General features: G+C 33.6%; 1 long non-coding RNA gene across 3 annotated transcripts; it reads right to left on the bottom strand.

Annotated features, from left to right (window-relative positions):
• Positions 1-2,425: 2,425 nt before the first annotated feature.
• Positions 2,426-7,831, bottom strand: LOC149083028 (uncharacterized). 3 transcript variants are annotated; one of them, XR_016193213.1, is made up of 3 exons: positions 7,800-7,831; positions 6,231-6,592; positions 2,426-2,472 (listed from the first exon to the last, which is right to left on the bottom strand). It is a non-coding gene; the product is annotated as an uncharacterized LOC149083028 (long non-coding RNA). The 3 variants fall into 3 exon arrangements; XR_016193214.1 differs by having other exon boundaries at positions 6,231-6,342; positions 7,800-7,815; XR_016193215.1 differs by lacking the exon at positions 7,800-7,831 and adding an exon at positions 7,598-7,614 and having other exon boundaries at positions 6,231-6,342.
• Between the last annotated feature and the right edge of the window lie 3,571 nt (positions 7,832-11,402).

Here is an 11,402-nt window from a genome sequence, read left to right as displayed (position 1 = left end):
GCATGTAAAAATTCCGCTCGGGCATATTTTCGAACACATGCCCCACTCGGGCATGTAAAATATCCAAAAAAATAGGGGAAAAGTTTTTAGGGTTTATGGGAAATTTTGAGAGTTCATCAAACAAATGAGAGAAATGCAAATATATATATGATGGCTACACATTTGTGAAAAATATTGTGAAAAGGAAAATTTTTTTAGGCAATAAAAGTTCTTTTACAAATCTTGACTTATGCAACCAATGCGCTTATCGTTTGTATTGAGCTCCAGTGTTCTCGATATGCTTATTGGTTGGAATTGTCAAGGTTAGTGTAGTATCAGCCTTAGACTAGGTGGCCATCACTGGTCACAACTCGAAGAGAAAATTGTCCAAATCCAAAATCGGTCCGTATAGAAAAGAAAAGAATCATCACGAGAGAGAAAAATCACGTGGAAAAGAAAAACATGAAATTGATTTCAGCAAAAATGTAACTTACTTTATTGGGTAAAAAAAAGAAGAAATTTTAAATTTATTTTCAAACTGATACATTAGCAATGCATTCAAGAAGTATTGCTATTTAAAATTTACACTCATGCTAGAAGCATGAATGAGGAATGTCCTTGGGAGAATGTGTAAAATGACGTTTGAATGTTTACTCTACCCATATTACTCTATGGAAGTTATTTTCATAAAATATTTTGTAACATGCGTTTAAATAGGGATATACATTCGCGTTTCAATAAACCTTATATAGCGAAATAAGGTATAAAAAATGTAATAATAAGTGAAAATTTGCACATTCATGCATCTATCACGAGGTGAGGGGGGGGAAGTATATGGGAAAAATTAGAAAAATTTGCAATGGTAGACGAAATTCCCTCACTGTAACGCAAAATGCTCGCCAATCTGCATTGAGCCCCGTTTAATTGCGGTGGCGGACAACTCGTTGACAACAAGGCCCAACGTATATGTTACTTTTAATGTGATAAATGCGGTAATTACGCATACTTACCAAGAATTTTTGGTAAGTTTGATAAATTTTCCTAAATTTATCACTTTTACCGGTGATTGTGCACAATAGTCAAGCGTTGTTGGTGAATTTGATATATTTTCCTAAATTAATTATTTTTCCGGCGATTATGCATAATACCCTAGCGTCGCGCCATTGGTAAACATGATGAATCGTACTATGTGATATACTACACATGATATTCATACATCTATCATTATATCGGGGCACCATCGTAAAATTTGTTATCATTATATTGGGATCCGACTATATTCATCCCACATACTAGACTCATTTGGAATTTTTTCATATTTATTCAAATTCACAAATTACACTTGGGTATTATGCACAATCACAGATAAAGGTGACAAATTTCAAGTATTTGTTAAATTTACCAACTACACTTGGTTATTATGCATAATCACCGGTAAAAGTGACAATGTTTTCAGTATTTATCAAATTTACTAATGACGCTTGGGTAATATGCGTAGTCTCCGGTAAAAAAGTGATAAATTCATTAAACTTAACAAGACGATTGGTAAGTATGCATATAAAAGCCGATTTACCGTAACATATACACTACTTCAACTCCGGCCATATCGCTATATTGCAATTTAGTGCCATTAACGATTTAGGTTAGAAATGAAGGTGCCGTCTATCGGTGATCGCACAAAATATCTTATTATCTATATTCTTCCCCCGGTTCGAACCTAGGACCTGAGAGCAACCATCGTAGTGTTAGACGAGTATCTTACCACCACGCTACTCGGGTCGATCGACCCTTTTCAATAATCGATCTGTCCACACACAGCGAGAAATAGACCTTAACAATTTTAAATTTCATTCACTAGAAGATTCAACCACTGCAGGTCTTCAGAAGGTATACGGCAGTATTTCTTTCGTTTACTCTTGAATTATTTCTTTCATTTATTCTCTAGAGTTATTTCTTTCATTCATTCTAGAATTATCTTTCAGTTTTTCTAGAATTATTTCTTTCATTTACTCTTAAATTATTTATTTCATTAATTCTAAAATTAATCGTTTTTCAATGTTTTGAACCATTTTTCTGAAAATGATCGGTGGGCCACGACCGAAAGCTCCAAGGACCAAAAATGTGGATCTACGGCCATGCATTGAAGACCCTGTATAACACCGTAAGCATTTATTTAAAACCTTTTTTCTACCATGTACAGATTATATTTTCTATTTTGATAACTTTTCGTGTAGATAGTACGTAATCGTCACAACGTTCCTAATATCTTCGCTTCGCTTTCTTTTTTGTATTTTCAAGCTTTCCACGCTTTCTTTCCTTCTTCCGAGAAAACTTATCTTTGGAAAACAATTTGAGTGTTTTCTATTTTTACATTTCTATTATTGAAATGACGCACGAGAATTGTTTTTAGTGAGTTTAAATGAATTTATCGTTGTTGTTTTTTTTTCTTCGGCAGTTATCGAAGGAGGAGAAAGAACTTACCTTGTGCTGCCGCTGTAAGTAAAAGTTGGAGAAAAATTATATTCGAGATAAATTCAAATGTAAAACAAGAAATTTACAAAATATAGAATATTTTATAATCTAGGAATAAAATATCACGTATGTTCTTAAAGCATTCCGTGAGTTAGGACCTAGCTATTAGCTTCTGATTACAAATAGAGCAGGGGTGCATGCACAACGTTTTAGGTCCACGGGCCAGGTATGCGGTAAATTTGACGCTCGTGACGTCAGAAATTCCTATATGTAGGATGACCGTATGACCTTTTTTCATGAAACGTTTCCGTAATTTTTATCGTCCCAATTTTTGCATAAAATGTCCCATTTTCCCCTTTATTTTCAACGAGGCAACCTCTAATTTTTGAAATCAAGAATTGAGATTGTTTTCATGACTTATAAATGAATGCCTTTGAAAATTTGTCTGGCTATAATTGGCATCTTTACTTGACTTTGAATTTTTTTTTTTTTGACTTTTACTTGCCTTTGCAAATTTTTTTAGCCTTTACTTGCCTTTGAAATTTGTTCTTTTGGCCAAGTAAAGCCGGAGAAATTGGCAAAGACAAGTTCTGTTGCCTTTGACAATTTTTTTTTTGGCTGTACTTGGGACCTTTACTTGCCTTTTACATTTTTTTCAGCTTAAATCGGTAACTACTTGTGTGTGTGCCTTTGACAATTTTTTTTTTCCGCATTTGGCAACTTTATTTGCCTTTGGCCAATTTTTAGTCTGAAATTAGCAGTTCAAGTAAAATTAGCTTTTACTTGCCTTTTACAATTTTCTTTAGCTTGAATAAACGTTGCTAGTCTTTTTACAATTTTTTTAGCTTAAATTTTAGCTTAAAATGACAACTTTACTTGCCTTCGACAATTTTTTTGCGATAAATGTCGATATCCCATATGTATTTCGTTTTCCTGTATTTCTATGAAGGAAATGCGGTCAGCCTAGGCATTTATCGTGTTTTGAGTATTGATACTCTTCTATTGGAACACCTTTCGTGGGCCGAATAGAACCACTTGGCGTGCCGCATTTGGCCCGCGGGCCGGAGGTTGTGCACCCCTGGTATACAGAGGATTCATCAGCTAACTTCAACGAGTATTATTTCATACAATGTATTATAACAGTGGTACCTTGACCCAGGAGTGCTTTCTATCTTGTGAGTAATCTAAATTACGAGCGAAAACTATCGGCTAGAATACCTTCAAACTATGAACTTGAAGCGTGGATGATTTGAACAGATCGAATCGGACAGCTTTTTCGAACTTCACCGTGGTTTGTAATAAGTCAAAACTAGTCAAACTCAGTTATAACGACCTCGGTTGTAACGACACCTTGGCTATAACGTTAATTAATTTTTCAGTTCGGGCTGATACCCATAGACAATAATATAAATTAACGAGCGTTGCTTATAACGTCTTTGGAAACATCATAACGACACATTTTTTTGTCGGGACTCCGTGTTTGTGGGTGTTTTCTCGAGAAATTCCAAGAAATAGAGCTGAAGTAGAAAAAAAAGATTTATTACAGGTTTTTTGACGTCCCAACTTGCTCATTGACATATGACTCGTATTTTCCCGTATTTTATTCCTTCCCACCCCAATTTTTTTTACTTGTGCACCGTGTCCCCCCCCCCCCCCCAACGAAAAGCGGCATACTTTAGTTCATAATCTTAAAAATGGATTATATAACGGATATGTGACTGTAAATAGGCTATAAATAGCCATCTCACATGCAGAGTGTCCTGTAAGTGTAAATGCGGCCTCTAACTCCCCAACCGTCCATCGAAGAGTTATAATTTCAGATTAAAAAATGCCCAAAACGTGTTAAAAAACATTACCCTGTTTTATACCAGTTTCGGGAGTGAAAATACAGAATGCCACAAAATAAAAATAAAAAAATCTAAATTTTTATACAGTTCCCTTGTCCTATAACTTCTAATTAGTAAGTTGTTTTCCTGTATCTCCTGAGGAAAAAAAATCCATACTTCCCAGTGCAATATTCGCTAAGATATTTGAATTAAAAAATCGGAGAAAGTTATGATAGAACAGCAAAGACTAACGGACACAACGCTCCCCTTTCCCTCATTTATGCTGTTTTTTCTTAACTTTACTCCCAGAGATTTTGAATTTGAATATTGCACCTTCTAACCATTTTTTTTAAAATTGGAATTGACCTCTCCGACGAAGAGTTGATGAGACAAAGATCCCCATCAGCACTTATAGGACACCTTGTATATTTACGTGTCCTGTTTTTTTTGTTTTTTTTTTCTATTTTTTATTTCCGTGAAACACATTTTAACTCACTATATACTTGCTGTAGCACTATTTCTCGTCAAGCGTTATTTATGAGTGGTATTCAGCAATTCCAATAAGGTGTAATATCTTTGACGAGAATTGGCGCTATCTTGTATTTATGATGCTGATTTTCTTGTCTGCCCTCGATTATAGAAGGTCATCCAATCCAGTGTTTCTCAATCTTTCTGAACCCAAGGGCCAGTAAAAAATGCTTGAAACAACCCGATGGTCCACTTATGTACCGGGAAATTCCTGCATTTTTTTGGTAGTTCCGATACTTTTATACATTTGTCCCTTTTTTTAACGATGCTTAATGGAATTTTTTGTATTTACTCAAATCTCGTAAATAAAAGAGGGGTTCATCCTTAAATTATATTATAATAATTATATAGTTATAAATATAAATATACATCTCACATATTTGACAGGTTCAACGTTTTTCGCCGGCACATCATATTTCAATAATATGTGTATTCCATCTGTGATAAGTCTTCCGTTGATAATTTTTCACCTATTTTAGCAATATTTAGACAATTTGTCGTAAATTGCGTATGTGAAATATCCGGTATTTAGGGTAGCAATTGTCATCGACGTGGACCACGTCTAGTCCGGAGGCTATAGGTTAAGAAACGCTGACTTAATCATAATGAAATAACAACAAACAGTACTTGAATTTTTGTCAAAAATGTCTTGAAAATGTTAACCTTGGTAGCAAGGACAATTCGGTTACAACAAATTTGACAGAATCTAAAATTTGGATCAGGTATTTTTAGTTTTTGTTTTTTTTGCACAAAACGGTCATGCTGCAGCAAAAATATCTATAGAAATGCTGCTTGCTGCTCAGAAATAGAATAGCTTGCTGCAGCAAAAATCATCATTTTTAGACGGAATCTTCGATGTCGTTATAACCAAGTTTGACTGTATTTTTTAGGGAGTGGTTCTCAAAGTGTGTTATAGGGACGTCACCAACCTTTGTCGGGGTGTCTCGGTGAGATGGAGACATTGATGCGTGCCTACTCAATGCTTTGGAAGGTTGTTTTTAGATTACTCTAGACAGCCGTGGGTAAACGTTGAGTGAAGCAAATAAGTCTCTGGTGACAAAAGTTAATTTACGTAGTTCCTTGAGTTACTCCTATATATTGTCGGATAACCGAGCTCTTCGCAGCAACACCGCACAAGTATTGGTTTCTCTTGAAAAACGATCGAAAATGAAATCAAACGGTTGATGAATGATCTTCACTAATTCATGCCCCATCAGTTTCGAGAACAGCATCTACTCTTCTATTCTAAAACGAATTATAACGTATTCTCAGTTCAGAAACTATAGGAAAACTTTGTGCAGAAACTTTACCAAAGGATCGAGAGCTTCTACCCTGTTATTGACTGCTTCATCGATTTTCCGATATTTTACTTGAATTTTATTTCTACCTTTTTCATAGGAAAAATATATCAAATTCTGTACTCACCCATGGCGAAATACGAGACCACAACTAGGACGTAGACAGCCAACTTGTTCATGGTTTCTGGTGGTAGAAGATGACGACAATTGTGATTCTGTCATCTGAATTTCATTATTATCTATATATAGGAGACTTTAGTATGTTCAGCCGCACCGATGAAATTTTAATCATTTTGTTTCGAAATGAACAAAGAAACAATTACCGGAGAATGGCATATTCATAAAGGACGATGAAAAAATATTAGAGACCACGTGAACTCCAATTATTTAATAATCCGTTTCAGCAAATAATGGCATATTATTTACCGAGCAGAACCAAAAAAAATTTGCTTTTCATTTTTGTACATTGTATAAATTGCATAAACCTCCCTAAAGAAATGGTAATAAACGAATAAATGATTCGACGAACACACATTAATTGAAAACGGATTGATTCAATGGCAGTGAAATTCGGACACGGGTACATACATTAAAAAACCATGAACAAGTTATCGGGTTTTTTTTTATGGGTGAGTACATAAACCCAATATATATTTCATTTACACCCATGCTAATCTAATTTTCAATTAACATGTAACCTTTTTTGGAGGACATGAGTTATACTTTAAACCAGTGGTTCCCAAACTTTTTTAAGCGCGTGCCCCCCACTTTTGACAAGAATTTTATCGATAAATCTCCCTATATACAGTGACCATATGTCCAGTTTTTCCAAACATTCTTGATTTTGAGAGATAGATGGCTTTTTCTCAGCCTAAGATATCATGGAATCAGATATTTTCTGGATATTATGCTGAGGCGAACTCGGAAAGATAAGTCATCTTGCCTCCGTCGAGACTCGAACCCAGGCCCTCTGCATACCGGGCAAGCATGCTACCATCTACACCAAGGAAAGCAGGGTCGTGTCTCCAGTGGTGTAGATGATAGCATGCTTCCCCGTTAGCGGAACTGTTTTATCATGAGATTTCGAACCACCCACATGCTTTTTAGCCTTGAATCCTGCGGACGACCGCATCAACATAGCCGCCAGTCAGGGCGGAATGCATATCTTGCGCATCGTAAAAGAGCAGAGTTGGTAACTTGGTAACTAAACGTAGGGTCATTATTACCAAACGCATGGCCAAGTGCAAAAAATATTTCAGGGCTCCTTTTGTAGGAAGAATAATTTTAGATGATTTGTAATATTAATTTGAACATTCACAGAACATTATCCTCGTTGCGGCACAGTCACCCTTGCTGTAATATACAAAATTGTTTTTCAGCTACAGAAGTATATTCTATTATAGCAAGTATCTGTGGTGTGGTATATTCCCACTCACAATATTTTTAATCCCTCGCCCTCCTTCTCAATATTTCCCTATATTTTCAATGACTTACTTACTAACCGAAACGGCGACCCAGTCCATACTTCGAAGAATGTCTAACCGACAGGTCACCGCCGGGGTAAAAATAAAATTAAAAAACAAAGTAGGACAGGGACAGAAAATGTCTGGATGATGTGTCAGGAACAAAGTATCGAAAATATTGTACAGTTAAAAGCAAGGGCTGCGGAAAAAAAAGAAGAAACGGCATTGCTTACAAAATTGGGCGTAGAATTACACCTGGCACTGCTGGAAAGGGAGAAAAAGTGCATGACATACTGAATATGAAAACTACATTGAGAAAACATGCACCTGGAGGAGCTTGAGTCTTCTTCTTTGTTTGATATATATATATATATATATATATTTATTTATTTATTTATTTATTTATAATTAAAAGAAAAATGAGAAAATTAAAAATACAAAAATAAATGGAACAATGAGGGGGTCGTTCTCAAGAGGGAACCCCCCACATTGTTCCAAACAGCAAAAATGTTTCTAATGATGGTAGTCCAAGAATAGGCAATAATTTACCATCAGTTCCCCCGACATTTTTGCGAAAAACAAGGTTTAAAAGTCAAAAAGCAAATATGAAAAACTACAAAAATTCAAAAAAACTAGAAAAACACGAAAAATACATTAGTATCACAATATTAAAAAGACACCTCCACAAAAGTGTGTTAAAAAGTTGAAAAATAGAAAGAATAGAAAATAGAAATGCAAAACCTACCTGAAATTCTACTTTTTATTATTGATGTCACAAATAATAATGACGTAAACTAACAAGTCAAAAAACGTGGGTGACGTTTCAAGGAACTGATGGTGAGTTTTTGCCTATTCTTGGCCTACCATCATTAGAAACATTTTTGCTGTTTGGAACAATGGGGGGGGGGTTCCCCCCTTGAGTACGACCTCCTCATTGTTCCATTTATTTTTGTATTTTTAATATCTTCTCATTGTTCTCTCTTTTAATTTTATAATTTCTAGTTATGTGTATACTTTGGCGCTATACTCTGGCTTTTGAATTGTTTGAATTTTGAATTTTTAAACGCATTCGGGTTTTAATTCACTATATCTTTTAGTATGTATGTTATATATATATATATATATATATATATATATTGTTAAAATATCAATTTTCTATATGAAAACAGAAAACAAATAAATTATGTGAACTGGAAAGCAAAAATGAAAGCACAATGAAAATTTCAAAAGAAATTAATCGAAGAATATTCAAAAATGAAAAATTCAAAAAAGAATTCAAAATTCAAAAAGAATTCAAAATTCAAAAAAGAATTCAAAATTCAAAAAAGAATTCGAAAATTAAAAATGCAAAAAAGAATTCAAAAATTAAAAATGCAAAAAAGAATTCAAAAATTAAAAATTCAAAAAAGAATTCAAAAATTAAAAATTCAAAAAAGAATTCAAAAATTAAAAATTCAAAAAAGAATTCAAAAATTAAAAATTCAAAAAAGAATTCTAAAATTAAAAATTCAAAAAAGAATTCAAAATTCAAAAAAGAATTCAAAAATTAAAAATTCAAAAAAGAATTCAAAATTCAAAAAAGAATTCAAAAATTAAAAATTCAAAAAAGAATTCAAAATTCAAAAAAGAATTCAAAATTCAAAAAAGAATTCAAAATTCAAAAAAGAATTCAAAAATTAAAAATTCAAAAAAGAATTCAAAAATTAAAAATTCAAAAAAGAATTCAAAAATTAAAAATTCAAAAAAGAATTCAAAAATAAAAAAGTCATAGCCAATGTCTAGGGCTCTCATCAGGGGGAATAAAAAATTGATATTTTAACAATGTTTTTTCACTACACAATATTTCAGCTGCCTATGGCGCTGGTATTGGTGAAGATCGACAAAAATTAAATTTTCATAACATTCATTTTGTACATTCTTCTACATATATATATAAATATATATATGTGTGTGTGTGTCTGACGATGCGATCCAATCGCATACCTACTCTTTAATTCGTCTTGTTGTCTTATTAAAGAGATATGAGTTGTTATATATGCTATTGTGTGTGAGTTGGTGTAGGTCATATCGGGCCAACCCTTGGAGTCTTTTCTTTTGGATGTTGGTGGGTCGTTGCTAGAATTGACAAGTATCAGCTTTGAAGTGGTCGTTAAGAAGTTTGCCGTGTCCATCGATGTTTCCGGTAACCCCATTTGTGATGATGAGCTTTTAAATCGGCCGAGATCTACTCACCAACAGAGCCGCAATTTAGGACGGGACGCGTATCTTGGGCATCGTAAAAGTGCAGAGTGTATAATTTGGTAACTAAACACAGGATCATTAATACCAAACGCAGGGCCAAGTGCAAAAATATTTTCGGGCTCCTTTTTTGTAAGAACAATAATTTTAGATGATTTTTGTTATATTATTTTCTACATTCACAGAATATTTTCCTGGCTGTGGCACAGCCACCCTTGCTGTATTTATACAAAATTATTTTTCAGCTACAGAAGTGTTTTCTATTATAGCGAGTATATACCTGGTATATCCCCCCCCCCCACGATATTTTTAATCTCTATTTTTACTCTGATTTGCATATTTCTAATGCTTTGCTTTCGTGTAGCGCGATCTATTGACAAAAAATTGAATCAACTTTTTTCTGCACCAAAACCTAAAAAGAACCCTTCGCGATAATACCCTTTCCGCAAACCGCTTCCAAATTCGTCATTTCCTTCAATTTTCGTAAATTTTGAATTTACTTCGAATTTTATGGGATAACCAACATTTATATGAGTATATGTTGTGTGTATATTGATAATTTTCTAATCGAACACCTTTTCTTTTCTTTCTTTTTTTTTTTGACCGAAATTGAGATGTGATAGTTAGAAAAAAGCTAATGTGGGAAATATTATGAAAATGGAAAAAAAATTTCTTAAGTCAAAAAATTTTCCAACCCATAAAATTTGCAGTTCTATTGTTAAGCAGGACAAAAATTTATTTCATAATATTCGGAAAAAAAATCACCGAAATATCCGTGATCAGATAAACATAATAAAACACTTGTTGCTTTTGTTTTATCATTCAATTTTTATTCATTTTTTTCTTTCAGAGCTGGGGCACATACTTATATTTCTAGACAAAGTATTTGCATGATGCGCCAGTTCTTTCAACTTCAAGGAATCGGACTCTCATCAAGAAGCTGCTGCGTCAACAATACGTCTTTTTATCCGAGAACCTGCGGAATCAATTAGAAGAGAATTAAACGCAAATCCAATGTATTTATTCATGCGTTCGAAACAGATAAAATTATTAAGAGAATATTTGTATACACTATTATACAAAGTCTTTCCTCATGAGTTCCCGAACAAAATAAAAATTCTACTGTTAATTCTGAAATTTAAAATTCTATACAGGGTGTTCCGTAAATCCGTAAATACTTAAAAAATTCATGAAAATTAGATGAATATTGGTGTACAGTAGAACATCAATTATCCGAGATACTCAACTTTTCAACCGAACTCATTTTCAGTTTTCTATAGTCCATGATGCTCAACACAGTTGGTATATTCTTGGAACTTGAATCCTCTTATCTCCCAACTCGATAGCTTCGTTCTATTGCACAATAATCCACTTCCAAACAATTGTACAATGTACATACCGTACCTGTGTGAGCTATAGATGTAAACAATGGCGGATCTATTTATTTATTTTTTATTTTTTTTGAAACAGAGAAAAAAAGTAGTTTAAATTTTCGAACTTAAAAAATTTTAATCTCTTCTGCGTCCGAAACATTCGTAAAACTTCAGCCGGCGATTTGTGGTTGAGGTAACACAAGTTCACCAATAATGCTTCATCCA

Source organism: Pholcus phalangioides, unplaced genomic scaffold (genome assembly GCF_987345545.1).
Source record: "Pholcus phalangioides strain wild (caught in Gottingen) unplaced genomic scaffold, Ppha-v1.0 ptg000009l_1, whole genome shotgun sequence".
Classification (NCBI taxonomy): domain Eukaryota; kingdom Metazoa; phylum Arthropoda; class Arachnida; order Araneae; family Pholcidae; genus Pholcus; species Pholcus phalangioides.
The sequence above is the reverse complement of the archived record's forward strand: the minus strand, read 5'-3'. Positions and strand labels throughout refer to the sequence as shown.